Source organism: Mirounga leonina, unplaced genomic scaffold (assembly GCF_011800145.1).
Source record: "Mirounga leonina isolate KUSES-001 unplaced genomic scaffold, KU_Mleo_1.0 Mir_165, whole genome shotgun sequence".
NCBI classification, from domain to species: domain Eukaryota; kingdom Metazoa; phylum Chordata; class Mammalia; order Carnivora; family Phocidae; genus Mirounga; species Mirounga leonina.
Genome location: NW_023270415.1, coordinates 51679251 through 51696108, shown reverse-complemented (window position 1 = coordinate 51696108; position 16858 = coordinate 51679251). Strand labels below are relative to the sequence as shown.

Below are 16858 nucleotides of genomic sequence, written 5' to 3'. Positions count from 1 at the left end.
AGGAGCATACCCTAAATTAGAGAAGTGTAATTGACCAGCACCTGAGTGTCAGTAATTCTCTGATTCAGAGTCAGAACCAAAATTCCTTCCCCTGTCCTATTACTCATTTATTCCTCCTAATACATATTTGTCTAAAGGAAAATCTTAGATGCTGTAGATTATTCCATACAATCTAAACCAACAAATATAGTACCATATAGGAAGAACTACTTGTGGTTAAGATGGGAAGGTTTCTGAAAGTAAATTCTTGCTCATCTGCTGACTCACTCTATAAGCACCTACTAAACCAGTCAGGTGTTGGTGGTTCATCTATAAACAGTATAATGTCTACATCTGGGGATGCCGGCTGAGTTTACTATATAGTCCTTGAGAACCATTCTCAGGTTTCTATAGGAAGAAGCCAGAAAACATGAAACGTATTACCACAAATACTGCCACTTAATAAGCTGCAAAAGTGCTTGGGTTTTCTTTTTAATAGCTTGGGCAATTCTCTTTTGCTCCCTTTTCCAGAAACAAAAAAAAATGATATGCTGCCCAGTTGGTAAGTACATAAAGGGTTTATATGATGTTGAAAGGAATGCTTTTCTATATGACAAATACATACCAGCTTAAAGGGTTTCCTATTGATCACATAACATCAAAAGGCCTTAGTCTGCACTTAAGCATAGACTCTCAACAGAATGAGATCATGACAGGACTCTATTTAATGCTTGGTTTGGATGAGTAGGTAGCTTAACATTTTATCAGTCAACCATTGAAATGAACTGCCAGAGAAGAGTGCCATGACAAGAGCAAATACAGGACTAGAACAGAAGCATCATCAAATGCTTTTTCTTTTTTAAACACAACTAAGGCATTAAATCTAAGATCGATGGTCCAAAGTACTCACAAAGTGTAACATCTACCATAGGACATTTTTGAGGAAAGGAGCTTGACAGATCTGGCTTTTGCCAGGACTATCTGAAAATGCCCCTAAACCAATGAATTTGTCCTATTTTTAAAATACTTTGGAGAGGGGCACCTGGGTGGCTCAGTCATTAAGCGCCTGCCCTCGGCTTGGGTCATGATTCCAGGGTCCTGGAATCGAGACCCACATCGGGCTCCCTGCTCAGCGGGAAGCCTGCTTCTCCCTCTCCTACTCCCCCTGCTCGTGTTCCTGTTCTCACTCTCTCTCTCTGTCAAATAAATAAAATCTTAAAAAAAAAAAATACTTTGGAGAGGAGAAAGTTTCTCTGGCATCCCGTTAAATGATTAATCCTTCTTACTATAAGAAACTTCTTGTAGTTATTTCTAAAATTTCTAGAGCATAAGTCTACTTCTTTTGGTATTTTTTTAAAATTATGAAAAATTTGGGGCATCTGGGTGGCTCAGTTGGTTGAGCATCTGACCCTTGGTTTCGGCTGAGGTCATGATCTCGGGGTCGTGGGATCAGACTCTGTGTGCTTGAGATTCTCTCTCTCCCTTTCCCTCTGCCCCTTCCCCCCATTCACATGCACTCTCTCTCAAATAAATAAAATCTTTAAAAAATTATGAAAAATTCTAACATCCAAAAGTAGACAGAAGAAAGGCAACCTACTGAATGAGAGATTCGCAAATGATATATCCAATAAGGAGTTAATATCCAAAATATATAAAGAACCTATACAACTCAACACCAAAAAACCAATGGGATTTAAAAAATGGGCAGAAGACATGAATAGACATTTTTCCAAATAAAACATACAGATGGCAATAGACACATGAAAAGATGTTCAACATCACTCATCATCATTTCCCTGAACTGTAATGAGATATCACTTCACACCTGTCAGAATGGCTAAAAGCAAAAACACAAAAAATAACAAGTGTTGGTGAGGAGGTGGAGAAAAAGGAACCCTCGCATGCACTGTTGGTGAAAATGTAAATTGGTGCAGCCATTGTGGAAAACAGTATGGAGGTTCTTAAAAATTAAAAATAGAATTGCCATATAATCTAGTAATTCCACTACTGGGTCTCCACGCAAAGAAAGTGAAAACACTAATTCAAAAAGATATATGCACCTCTATATTTATTGTAGCATTACTTACAATAGCCCAGATATGGAAGTAACCCAAGTGTCCATCCATAGATGAATGGATAAAGAAGATGTGGTATATACATGTATACACACACACAGTGGTGTGTATATATATATATACCACTTTATATATATATATCACTTTATATATACAAAACAGAATATATAAAACACTATATGTATATTTATATATATATATAAATAAAATGGAATATTTCTCAGCCATAAAACATAATTAGATCTTGCCATTTGCAACAACATGGATGGACCTAGAGGGTATAATGCTAAGTGAAATAAGTCAGAGAAAGACAAATACCATATGATTTAACTCATCTGTGGAATTTAAGAAACAAAACAAATGAACAGAAAAAAAGAGACAAAAAAACCCAAACTCTTAAGTAGAGAGCAAACTGGTGGTTGCCAGAGGGGAGAAGGGTGGGAGGATGGGTGAAATAGATAAACAGGATTAAGAGTATATTCATCTTGATGAGCACTGAGAAGTGTACAGAATTGCAGAATCATTATATTGTACACCCAAAACTAATTTAACACTGTATGTTAATTATATTTCAATAAAAAATACAATAATGAAAAGTATAATAGAAAGAACATCAGATATGATGGTAAGTCGTCACACATTTGAAGGTAATAGACAATGTTAGAATGTCAGAATTTTTTAACAATTAAAAGATGTTCCTTATACAAATCTACATGGAAAAACTTTGAGATATATCTTTTGTGTAAAGATTTGAGGGTATATTTTGCCTCTTATACTGTCTAGTTTTCAATACAGGCTGAAGTCGGATTTATTTACTACTAATGAAAATAAAATCCAAAATGACAAAAAAAAAAAAAGTAGAAGAGTAGTATAAGAGATTCAACAATTTTAAAGATTTTGCCATATTTGTATCACTTATTGCTATTTTCTTTGCCAAAACATTTTAAAACAAATTCCAGATACATTATTTCACCCCTACATGCATCAGTTTACATGTCTAAATTTAAAACATAAAAATATTGGACATCCATCATTAACTATTAGGTGCCATTATCACACCTAATGAAATAGCATGCATTCCTTTGTAGAATCCAAGACCTAATCCATACCCAACCTCCCCAATAGGTAGAAATGTCTTTTCCCTATTGGCTTGTTGAATCATGATCTAAACAAGGTCTACATACTACAATTGGTTAAATCTCTAGTCATCTAGACCAGTGCTTCTTAAACTCTCTGAGCAAATGAATCACTTAGGGATCTTAAGACTCACTAGGGTATGGGGCAAGACCTGAAATACGGCATGTCTAATAGTCTCCCAGGTGGTGGCAATGTTGCTGCAATCAAAGTGGGCCACACTTGGAGCAAGATCTTAGCAAAGGCCCCATCATTTTTTGTTTGTTTTTTTCCATGCCATTTGGCTTGTTGCAGAAACAAGTCTGTGATCCTGGGCTATGTCCCATGGTCTGGATTTCCATGTTTGTTTCCATGTGATATTATTTAACTTGTTCCTCTTCCATTACCCTTAATTTCCTTACCTATAGTACTGTGAAAAATGGCATATGCCAAGTGTTCAATAAATGGAAGTTATTATTGTTATTGACTTTGTTATTTTTTTATTTCAAGTTACAATATTTCAGTTTCTGGGACTTTTCTTCTAAGTCCTAAAACTAACTTTTCAGCTCTTTGTTCATTTTAGGCTCTCCTATAAATCAGCTATAGCTTTTCTTTTTTTGTACAGTACAGATCACAAACTAGGCAGGACCCTAAGAGGGAGCATATTATGAGTTTTCAGAAAATTTCCTTTTCATATTTTAATCTCTTTTTTTAAAAGATTTTATTTATTTATTTGAGAGAGAGAGCATGAGTGGGGGGAGAGGGACTGAGGGAGAGGGAGAAGCAGGCTCCCCGCTGAGCAGGGAACCTGACATGAGTCTGCATCCTTGGACCCTGGGATCATGACCTGAGCAGAAGGGCAGACAGACACTTAACTGACTGAGCCACCAAGGCGTCCCTTCATGTTTTAATTTCTCTTTCAGATTACCATGGGTTATATAGCCTACAAATAAGACTGATTTTTAACCTTATATCAGCTCACCCAAGTAAGTCTTTCAAAGGGTGTTAGTTCTTGGTAGTTCATCATAGAAATTTAGGTAACAAAATTGTGCAAAATGAAATAGTTCCAAACCAAACATCTTAAATGTATATTACAGAACTAAGGGAGCTTGTTCGTTCATGTAAATCCCACATAAATTATATAGACTTTTTGTGTATTATCAGTAATAAAGAAATGTTTTAATATCAAGACTGAGGTTTAGTCAGAGTAAATCTTCAAGAGATTACTGAAGTTGAGCTCATGGGACAAGCTTATAGTTCCTTCTTTAATAGTTTTTGGAAGTTTGGAGAGAATCCCCACATTAAACTTCATATTTTGGGTACAATCCCAAACAACACAGTACCTTTTGAATTTTTTTACGACTGACCCATAGGAACACAGCACATGAATTATATGGCCATGAAGTCTGCAGTTGTAAGTTAAAGCCATGACTTTCTTCATAATAAATTCCATCAGCACAGAGTAACTTAGAGTCACCTTTTTTACAGCAAGCAAGTGCTGGCCCTGATGATCAGGGCCAAAAAAGAAATAAGGCAATGAGCCCAACACTGTTTTACACTTAGCTCTTTTTTCTTCTCCTTTTGAGCTTGATTTTCTCAGATGTCTTTCCTATGAGACTACGAATATATTTGTTGCAGACATGTATTCTCTTAGTTTAACGTGAAGAGTAAAGTAAAAAGGTAGAATTGGCAGAGTACTAGGGCCAAAGCAAAATAGCTGAAGGGAACATTTGAAAGTTAGTTCCTTTAAAGAGTCATATGCGAAGGCAGCCACATGGTAAGAGAGGAGTAGTGGTATTACTATAATTTTACTAGTATGCAGTTGTTTTGCAATAATAGTATTTACCTGTGATGCAAGAAACCTAGTGATTTAACTAGAAATCAGATGGTAGACTACATAATTATGTCTAACTTAACAAAAGGCAGCAAAAATTTAAATTATATACACCAAAAAGAGTGCTGTATAAAAAGGCCCTTTTGGGGTGCCTGGGTGGCTCAGTCAATTAAGTGAGCGACTCTTGATTTCAGCTCAGGTGGTGATCTCAGGGTTGTGAGACTGAGCCCCGTGTTAGGCCCTGCACCGGGCATGCAGCCTGCTTCCAATTTTCTCCCTTTCCCTCTGCCCCTTCCCCCTCCTCCTGCTCACACGTGCATACAAGCACACTCTCCCCCTCTAAAAAACAAAGTGCCCTTTTTTTTTTCTGTAGCTATTATATGTGGTTTTTTTCTGTAGCTATTATATATACAACTTAAAACAAAATCAAGATCGATACAGAATAAGCTTTACCCAACAAGGACAATCCATCTGTTACTAGATAATAGAGCATTTCACTTGACAAGTTGTTTTATTTCCAGATATTTAAATGCATTTTACCTGAAATTATTGCTTAAAAGGCAAACATAAAAAGGAATTTAGTGGAATAAGACTACCCAGAAATGAAATAGCATTTTATAACCATATTCAGATTTTAGGCCATATCTGTTTTCCCACATTCACCCAGAAAAAGGTAAAAGACACAGAAAATGTGTTATGTAATCAATCACTGTAATAATGGATGGCATTGCAAAGCTAGCCATGTCCTGACGTGGTAACCACTTGAAGGTAATATCTGTTTCCACATTAAGCATAAAGAACACTACTTTTTCTCCTCAAACCTTTTATTAAAATCTGAAGGGTAGGTCTAAATGGATCATGTCCTATCTTTCTTCATTCTTAATATCTGCACGATCTAAATCTCCTAAGAAATTTTCTGTCTTCCCAAAATGTATTTAGGTTTAGGGAACATATCAATAACATCTTTTCCATGAATATAGATATTTTCTTTCTTCTTGTCTAGGCTATGAACTGAATATTCCCAGTCTCTCTCATTTTATTTCAGTTTTCAAACTGCAAGTACTTAAAATACTTGTTTGCACTGCATCTTGATGAGGGGTATAGAAGTACGTAAGGTATTATACATAATACGTAGTAGACATAGCGATTTCCCCAGAACAGAGGATGAAAGCTGTACTGAAGGGATTTTTTTTCTTTAGTTGGCTATTAAATCACTGTATCAGTAATATGTTCCCAAGAAAATTTATGTTGAAAATCACTGAAAATTTATATATTCTTATTATTTATATAAGAATATAATAATTATTTATATAAGAATACAATAAAGAATATATAAATTTATATATTCTTCTATTCTTATTAGGATCAAATTTATTAGCAGACTTATTATGATCTCCTATGGCACAAACTAGGTCACTAGTGACACACAGTAGTTCATTCAACAAATATTTGTTGAGTGAATTAAATGAATAAACACTAACAAAATGCAAGGAAAGCATATTATATGTTCACTAAATGCTCCCAATCTAAACTCACATCCATAAAGTATTCTACCTTTTATAATTCATTTTACAGCTACTTAAAAATTAAAGCCACAAATATATTTTGATAGATTTTTGTGTGTGTGCCAAAAAAAAGACTAATAGGTAAATACAAAATGAGGTGCATAAACAGTCCAAGGTTGAATATTTCTGAAGACATTCAATTTGCCTTCTTCATTTCATGTTCCATCCATACACAGAAAAGCAATGGCTGTTTACCATCCTTACAAAATGCCAGCAAGCATCACTGTATGAAACTACAGGCTGGAATTGTGTACGTGCAGACTCTAGTCTAACGAATTTCAAACATTTCCAGTCTTCCAGTTCTCCTTTCTGCCCCTCATCGCTTCCCACTCGCACACTCATCTTGCCTATCTTTCACTACTGAACCAGTATTTGAAATATTTAGTCAGTATTTTCTCCTTTTCCAATGATTTCCATGCCTGATAACCACTTCCCTTGATCCAGAAGCAACTTCTGTGCTCTGTTGACTCCATGGTGTATTTTTCTAGGCTTCACAAATGAGGTCAGGTCCCACTTCATACAGCAAAAGGCCAGAAGAAAATTCTCCAAATAATTTTATTTTGAAGAGAATGCTACAGATTATTTTCAGCAATGCCCATTTAACTGTCCTAAGCATTTACTGAATATTGGTGCAGCCATGATCCATACAGAAGCAAGAGGTCTATCAGTCTCTACCCCTATTCACTGTGCTTCACAGTCATATGGTAGCTACTGAGATAAAGAAAATGGCTCAGTAGGTTAAAAACAAAATACCTCTACGTAGTAGTCTCAAATCTTTAGAAGAATTAAATGCCTTACTAATTTATGTCTGCCCTCACTCTTAAGAGACAGTTTACTAGTGTTGCTTTGGAGTTCTGTTGCTCCTGATATGTTTAATTGATAAACTATTTGGCTGTTTCTGGATCTGGATTTATGAGAAAGTTATTATATGGATGGCTCCAGGATACTAGATAGCTGATCTCTGGCTTTTAACTTAAATTCTAAATTTGGTTACATAGTAATAGATCTTGAAACAAAAATTTTAACACATTAATCTACTGGAAAATACATTTCAACATAGAACACAGCCTGGCAAAGGACAAATGTTTTTCACCAGATAAGTCTGAAGTTCTCATAATCTTAAATTTTAAAAATAATGAGAGTTACATCATTTGGTTTACTTTCAAGATCCTCTGACACCACACATGGGTTGCACTATGGTCAAATGGCAAGAGTTCATACAGCTCATGAACCACGAGAATAATTTGCAGTTGGTATATTTTAAGGTTAAGTTCTTATTATCTATTTGTATATCTTTACGATGCCCAAAGGGACTTTTAGTTAATTTGTGCTTATTTTACTCTCACTAATGACTAGAGAAACAGAAAGGTATGTATTCTCTTTCTTCTTCTTCTAATACAAACAACCGCTTCCTTTCTATTACCTTCTTAATAAAGCTACCTTTATCTACTACTTTTAGATTTTCAATTTGCTAAAACCCTCATTTATTTTCCCTCCATCAATGCTGGGAAGTGGGGGACAGGGAGCTAAGATACAGCTGATATTCATGATATCCATCTTATACATTAGAAAATGATATAGGCAGAGCAAATAAATAACTTTTCTGAAGTTATATAGTTACTTAGTGATTATAGGAAGAGCTGCTAACTATCTAATATCCATTCTTCCCTTCTTCCTTCCTGATTCTATTTGAAATAACAATATATTTAGCAAAAAAAAAAAAAAAGCTCTTTTTTCACTTTCTTTTTCCAGATAGCCCTGTGACACAGTTCTGGACACATAGACATGAGCTGAAGTCTCCTAGAGGCTTCTGGGAAACTTTCTGCTTCAATGATACAGGTACCACTCCTTCCTACCTTTCTCCTGTCGGAAGATGGATGTGATGGCCAGAGCTATAGCTTCTTTGAACCAAGAAGAAAGGGTGAAGAAAATTTTAAAGAGACTGGACATCCTGAATTTATACCAGTAATTGCCTACTTCTAGATTTCTTCCACAAGAGAAAAATAGAGCTCTATGTGACTGTAATCAGGGGGTCTTCACTCACAGACAAATGCAATTGCTCACCATTAGAGTAGGAGCTTGAATTTAGGTTCTTGGTTTCCAGCTCTGTCATCTTTCCATTGTTGTAGATTATGGTGCCTGCTAATCCTAGGCTATACCTGGACTTGTTATTCCTAGCACCCATGAGATACAGCATTCAACATCAAGTCCTACAGCATGGAAACAAGGGTAGTATCATATCTTGTATTTTAACTCGTTACCTCTATAGCACTAAGCAAAAAAGCAAAGCAACCAAAGGCTGTTTTTGACATTTCCCTCCCTACCTCCTTCTCTCACTCTTTTCTCTCTCTCTCTCACACACACACACACACACACACATGTTTTTAAATGAGCTTTTCTGGACCCCTGGCACTTAATGTCCTTTGGAATCTACTACTCAAATTCTATCAAGGCCTACCCTCTCCTAAGGGCTTTAAGCTCTCAGTTACACTCTCTTCTGTCTTTCTACCACCAATCAAAGCTGATAGGATGAGAGAAGAAATGTAGAATTATTGTCACTGAAGTAATTTATGGGGATGTAAATATCACTATAGGAGGGTATCTGCAAGATGACTTGTAAATCCAGTCCAACCTCTAAGATTGGAAAGCACTGAGGAGTCATTTGTGAGTGAGGGCTTTCACCAGTACTCTAATCTAAGCAGCTACTCTTCTGCTCGGTTTAACCCCCTTGAACGTCCTCACTGCCCCCTCCACCCCCAGCCAGCACAGGTGGCAACAGAGCCTAATGCAGGGATTTGCTGCTTATTGTTTAGACCTGTGAAGTCCTAGAATTAGAAGAGTACTAGAAACAGGAAACGGAAGGAATGTGCTTCTGCTAATCCTGTGCATTTAAAAGTATCGTTAGTAGATATTTTAACTGTGTAATACAGATCAGGTAATTAAAAGTTTCTGCTTTTTAATGTATGTCTGGCATGCTATGAACCCTCCAGTAAATATTCTTCCTTGTACCTTCCTCTTTTCTTTTCTCATCTGCTGTCATGTTACTTGGTGTAAAAAGCCTACTTCCTCTTTCAGATCATTCTATCATAGTCTTTATATTCCTCCTATGAGAATATCAGTTCTGCTGTGCCTATCAAGAGAAGAAAAAAAAAACAACAACAAAAACAAAAACAAGGTACACTCAAGCAAAAGATTTGGTTTCTAGCCTCAGATGTATGACTCTGGCTAAATGATCTTGGGCAGAGCATTTACCATTCCTGAATCTCAGTTTTCTTAGCTGAAATGGTGAGGTAGATTCACCTTGGAAAGGAACGTTTCAGTTCCAAGATTCTCTCATTTAAGCCCATGTTTATACATATGTCATTAATCTTTGCAACAATCTTGTGGGGAAGGAGAATAACATTATCCCCATGCTGTCGATGTAGACAGAAGAGGGAAAGGAGGCTCCATGACTTGCCCACTGATGCAAAGCTGGCAGGTAGCCAAGCAAGGAACTAAACCCAGATATTAGCTGACTTCTTTCTCTGCAGAGAAAGCTAAGCCAACATTTCCTGATACAAAAAGGAGACAAAGGAGGTCAACTAGGTGAGATTTTAAGGCTCACCCTCAAATTCATAGATAGAGGCAGGGAGTTTCACTCCCTTAAGACATGGGATTATAATTTGTAAATAAATCCTATTGTATTCAGATCATATATGCTTTAGACCTTATAGTTGTTAAATCTCTAAGGAATGGAGGATCCTGCTACACAAGTTTAAACAGAAGTTTATTAAAAATAATGTTTGCCCTCCTCTTCATAAAGAATAATGATACTCAATGAAAATTATTTATTTTATAATTTAACACATGTGTTTATGCTGATATATGTGCACTCTATATTTTGAGGGAGAATATAAATTCTAGAATTATTTCTGTGTTGGTATTCTTGACATACAATTACATACTAACCAACAGAACATAAACATTCATGAGTTTAAACTATTAGTCTATTAAACATGGACAAATGGAATATGAACACTAGCAATGACAATGATTTACTTTGCTAACTGCTCCATCCTCTATTTTTACCCAGTTCCTCAGGGGACACGGTAGTAGTTGGCTAAACAGAACCCGGGACTGGTAGTCAGAAGCTTCAAGCGCTGTTCCAGGGACTTGCACTGACTCACTCAATGACCATGTGCCTATCAGTTGATCTCTCTTATGCTCTCAGATGTGAGAATTTTGGAGTGTTGCCTAACTTCACTAACCTCTCGGAAATGCTATGAATGTAGGTATAACTCTGGAAAAAGTAAAAAGGATCAGGAGGGGAAAAGCCTAAGATGAGTCTTACCCAACTTAGCATGAAGCATAACTATTACGTTTTTTAAAAGAGAATTTAAACTTTTAAGATAATTTAAATTCTAAATTTTAAAAGAATTATTTCTAAATATTGATCTCCTCTTCTTTGGTAACAAAATCCCACAATTTTATGGAGGGAAATGATTAGAAAAAGGGGGCAATTTTATCTCCTGTTCTCCCCCTCTAACCTCTATAAGTCTGATTGTGCTCCTTCATAAAATCTGATTGAGTGTTACTTGAAGGGTTAGGGCAATTACACAGTGAATGGAAAGAGGAATTCTTCATTTTTGAGAAAGAGCAAAGCCCCACATATTTTGAAATTCTGTTCAGAGTTTGCATCACTTCTTTATCTGTTCAACATTTGTTGGGTGCTGCACATTATGCTCAGCTCTGAGAATACAAAGACAATGAAGATATGGTGTCTACACCCAAGGAACTCCCAACAGATCAGAGAAAATAGATATTTAAAGAAATTATTACACTACAGTATGGGGAGTGTGAAGACGAAAGAGGACAGAAAAGAGGTGCTAGGGGCACCTAGAAAAAGTCAAAGGTGTAGTTTATCAGTTAACCCTGTGGGCAATGGAAGCAAGAAAAAGAACGCAATTTTCCAGATACTGTAAGTTTTATTGTAATGGTTTTTTAAAAAGGAATATTTAATCAAATTGAATTGTGCACCTGGCAATGTGTCAGGCAGCAGTCAAGTCTATAAAAGCACCAGTTTGGGAGTTGGATAGATAAAATTACAACTCCATTTCTGTCTATAGGGGTGACCTTGGGCAAGTTGCCTGACCTCTCAAAATCTATTTCTTTGTTTAGAGAATGGAGATTATAAAAGTATCTACACCTCATGGGGTTATGTGAAGATTATGTGGGAGAATACACATAAGCACCCAGCCCAGTCCTTGAAATCTGCTAAGATGGTAAGTGTTCAGTAAATACTAGTTACTAGTAAGTACTCTACATACATTTTCTCATTGAACTCTTGCAACAATCCAATGGATAAGCATTCCCAAAATAGGATATAGAACACAAGAGATGGTAGGAAAATAGGTTCCAGACCACAAAAGACTATGTGTGCCATGATAAGGAGTCTGGAATATATGTAGCAGGCAATGGTAAATCTTTTGAGGGTTTTTAAGAGAGAACCAATGAGTTCTATGTTTCAGAAAGATCCTTAAGATGACAGTGTGGATAATAGGTTGGAAGGGCAAGGAGAAGGAAGAAAGGTTAGGAGTCCAGTTAGGAATTCCTTATAATAAGTTACTCTGAGTAATAGTAGTATGGGAAATCCTAAATGTAATACATATCCCCTGTGACTCCAACCTCCTATATCCTGTGATGGCAAAAGCATTAGGGCTTGCCTAAATGCTGATTCCTTCAAGATATGAACTGTACCAGCACTGGTGGTCTTTTCAGATTCATTTTCTTTGTTACTAAGCGGCATGAGGTTGGCATCTCTGAAAGGCAGCAAATAAGCTCCCTGCTAGAACTGGAGGAACTAAGTATCAGTGTGATTGTTTCTTGGCTGCAGGGGAGAAGTGGAAAGCAGATGTTCTTAAAGCATTGGGGTTTGATACCTTTATCATTTTGGTCATCTTTATATTTGGATGATGTCATCATCATTCATCTGTACATTAATTCAAGAGTAGTAAATCACACAATAGTAGAGTTGATGCAAAACACAAATATAGAATATCTCATTGTACCATGGATTTACCACCATATACCTACTGTTCTATCTTTTTCTGTTTCAAAAAGCCAGTTTTCCTTATTGTAGCATTTAATGTTTCCAATATAAAACAGTAATCTCTATTCACTATTTTTGCTGCAGATTCTCAATAGTAAAAAGTACACTTCAGAAGAGCAAGGAATGCAATGGAAGTTTAAAACATGCTGAAGGCTACTCTTCTTTCAAAATGCCAGAAGCTAGTAATTCAGGACCGCTCTCTTGCTTATGTACCAGCACTGGAATATAAACCTTAAGAAATGTATGAGAAACCAAGTTTTCTTTTGAAATACCATCTTTTTATATTCTGATTTTTTCCCTTTCTACATGTGCTCTGATCCAATTTTGCTTAACAAGACATGCTTTATCAGAGATGCCTTGATTTCAGTTGTTTGCATAACAGGTACATGTTGTTGATAACATGACAGAGAACTATCTGGAGAAAAGAGTCAAGATATAAAGAAGACAAAGAGTTTCAGCATTTTATGTTTTTCAGGATTTGCAATTTTAAAATGATAAAAGCAAATGTGTGCTAGCCCTTTAAAAAAGTTATTGAACACATTAACATCATGTTGCATTTAAAATATGTTAATCATATGAATTTAAAACTTGGTTTGAATTCTATGTGCTGTATTACCCTAGTAAAAAAAAATTGGTTTGAAATATTTATATGAGGAAAATTAGAAACTGTAAGTGTTCTAAAGGATTTTAAAAATTATACAGTATTTATTTAGTGTGTTTGAAACTGAGAAAAGTATCATAACACTAGTGAATAATAACTATGAGATCTTTTTGTAAAGGTTAGGACTTGGTGGTGGTGGTGGTTGTTTTTTGATTACAAGAATCTACAATGTTCTAATCAGGAGATCAGCTTTGAGACCTGGAAGAAAAAGTGGAGGGAAAAAACCATTCTTAAATACTATCGCAAGTTTAATAAATGTGTAAGAGTTTTTTAAAAAAGAAGAAAATTAGATACTTTATTTATTTATTTTTATTTGAGAGAGAGCAGGGAGAGGGGCATAGAGGGAGGGAGAGGGACAAGCAGACTCCCCTCTGAGCATGGAGCCCTATGCAGATCTTGATCTCAGCACCCTGGGATCCTGACCTGAGCTGAAATCAAGAGTCCACACTTAACCGACTAAGCCACTCAGGTGCCCCCAAATTAGATACTTTTAAAGTAGTTAAGTGTCTGACTCTTGATTTCGGCTCAGGTCATGATCTCAGGGTCATGAGATCTTGAGCCCCATGTCCAGCTCTGCGCTTAGAGCAGACTCTGCTTGGGATTCTCTCTCTGTCTCCCTTTCTCTCTGCCCCTCCCCCTGCACACTCTCTCTCTCCCCCAATAAATAAATAAATAAATAAATATTTAAAAAAATTAGAAAGGTCTTTTTAGTTAATAGTCTGAGACAGTAAATGTCATACCTCTACTTAATTTAATTTTGAAAACTAAATAACAGAAACGTGGTTAACTCCATAATCCTGATTGCCTTTAAAAATAAGCTTGATAGCTTCAATCCTGAGCTATTTCTCATATGTCTAGATTGATTTTTCAATTAAAATTTTTTTTCTTGTAAGAAGTTATGTGGTAACACACACATACACACACACCCCCAAATAAAACCTTGAACAGAGCAAGAATTTAGAACATAGAAAAGAATTTTTAATCCTGAAAATTATAGATAGATTAGCATTTGAAAAGATATGAACTTAAAAGAGCAAATTTCAAGCATATAGAAAAGAAAAAGATATGTATGCATTAAATATAACTAATTCCTATAATAAACTTACAAATAATCTAAATCCTTTCATGATAAGTAAGCATATGAAAAATAGAAGAATATAGTTAAATCTCAAAAAAATTTTAAGTGTCACATGCGACATCATTTCAGCAAGCTAGGGAAACATTGATGACACAGTGCAGAATTACCTTGGTGACCAAGGTGGGGGAGGTTAGGACACCTAACCTGTGATTAACTCCAGTTTAGGTTGTCAGCATCTCTCACTGGACTAATTGACTGTGCTATTTTCTTCAAATTCCTGTTCCAGAATGAACTATTTAAAACTCATATTTGACAGGGAACATAATATGATGTGTCAACTAGCCATGTAGTAGAATCAGTGATGTGGCTAAACAGAGAGTGTGTAGATCCTTGCTCTACACTCACGTGCTGTTAGAGTGAATTTATTCATCTTACCAGCTCTTTTTGTTTTTCTTTTTTTGGCACTGATAGTTATACTGAAGCCCTAAGCTCATTTCAAATCTGGCTAAAAGACATTTTGACTTTTGGCAATTTTGATGAAGCATGGGGAATCAGGACGAGGGTGTGTGTGGTGGGGATGGGGCATTGTAGGCCTCTCCAGCAAGTCAGGAAACATTTACATACTATCTTTTCCTCACCTGTAAAATGGAAATGACGTTAGTCCTGCCTACTTCATGAGGGTGTTACGGAACTTTATGTGCAATTAGGATGTGTGTTAAAGGTCTTGTTTTTTTAAAGATTTTATTTATTTATTTGACAGAGAGAGAGCGCACACGCAGGGGGAGAGGCATGCAAAGGGAGAAGCAGGTTCCCGGCTGAGCAGGGAGCCCAACGCGGGACTCGATCCCAAGACCCTGAGATCGTGACCTGAGCCGAAGGCAGACACCCAACCAACTGAGCCACCCAGGCGTCCCTGTTAAAGGTCTTTATAAATCCTGCAGTGCAGAGCAAATTCAAGTAATTCTCTATCAGAAATAGTAGATTTATAATTGTGACACAAGTAAAGAGGAGTAACAATTCCAGTGCTCACAGGCAGAAATGAAGGCTAATTATGAGTGTACATCAAGTCACTGGCTAACTCTGAGACTACATTTTGTCATCATTACTACTCTCCTCAGTCATACTGGTATTCTTTGTGTTCCTTGAACCAAACTTTTCACCCCCCAACCTTTGCACTTACTGTCATCTCTCTACATGGTTAGCTACTCTCCTGGGTCCGTGTATGGCTTCTCATCATTTGGGTTTCAACTTTAATGATACCTTCTCATAAATGCCCCCATCAATATCCACTGCCCTACCCCACTGCAATCTCATGTGATCATTATTTTCTTTTTAACATTTATTATCAAATTATCTTATTTCTTCTTTTAGCTGTTCATGTGGATAAAGTTACCACTCTGTAAGAGCACTGTGCCCTTTTTTGGAAGGAGGACCTGAGTGACCAAGCAGTCTGTCACTAAGCAAGATCAAACTGCCAACATTTTGGATGACAGGAAGTTCATAGTGACCTTGTCAAATCAGAGAAATGATCAGCTGGAAACCTGACTTTCCCAGAGGAATGAGGTGGGGACACAAGGACAAAAAACACTGAACAGACTTGGGATAAACTGCCTTTTTTTTTCCTTTGCCCTTTTACATATAAGATGTTGGAACTGGCCTAACATATTAAGCAAACATAACCGTTTAGAGAATAAAATTTCTTGTTCTTGTTTGTCAGTACCCTGCAACCTGAATCCTATGAAAAAATAGATTAAAGTAGCCTGAATAGATGAAATTGACAATTTTCCATATGATGCATTTGGATAAGTAAAGACATTCTCTTAGAAATTAAATTCAAAATGTGTGTACCTTTTGCTCAGATAACTCATTTGCCTATAATTTCCATTCTGTAGCATATGGAATGTTATTTTAAAATATTCTTAGTCTCATCCTCTAAGGCACATTTATTTGTTGGTATTCCTCAACATCCTCTTTCAAAAAAAGTGTCTTCTTTTTTTTTAAAGTAAGCTCTGTGCCCAATGTGGGGCTCAAACTCATGACCCCAAGATCAAGAGTCACATGTTCTACTGACTGAGCCAGCCATGCATCCCTGTCTTCACTTTTGAGACACTTAATTCCCTTCCACTCACTGTTTACATACCTGCCCCACAACTCACTCTCCAAGGCCCTGCTTTCTGCTTTCTGCAGATCTCTATTTGGTGTTTCCTCTTCTAAATTCCAATTCAGAATTATATATAACCCTACTGTGACACTTAGAGAAGTGTATGATTATAACTGTGTATGTATCTGTCTCTCTCGTTACATTCTACCCGTATTGCCACATACGTAGTCCCAGGGCTTAGGTTTTACAAAGCACAGGAGGCATTCAATACATGTTTTCATTTTCTACTTTTCCATAGTGCTAACATTTGTTTTAACCATTGCCCATTTGTTACTTTATTACTACTGTTTGAATGTCAACACAG

At 36.4% G+C, this 16858-nt stretch overlaps 1 protein-coding gene and 1 long non-coding RNA gene across 8 annotated transcripts in view; one reads left to right on the top strand and one right to left on the bottom strand.

Annotated features, from left to right (window-relative positions):
- Nucleotides 1–12884, top strand: part of LOC118015114 — a 30990-nt gene extending 18106 nt beyond the window's left edge. The window contains exons 4-5 of the long non-coding RNA XR_004680531.1: nt 11724–11827; nt 12739–12884. This is a non-coding gene — a long non-coding RNA (uncharacterized LOC118015114). The remainder of the gene's footprint in view (nt 1–11723; nt 11828–12738) is intronic.
- OXR1 (oxidation resistance 1) overlaps nt 1–16858 on the bottom strand; it is a 353292-nt gene that overhangs the window by 97974 nt on the left and 238460 nt on the right. The gene's annotated exons all lie outside the window — the stretch shown is intronic.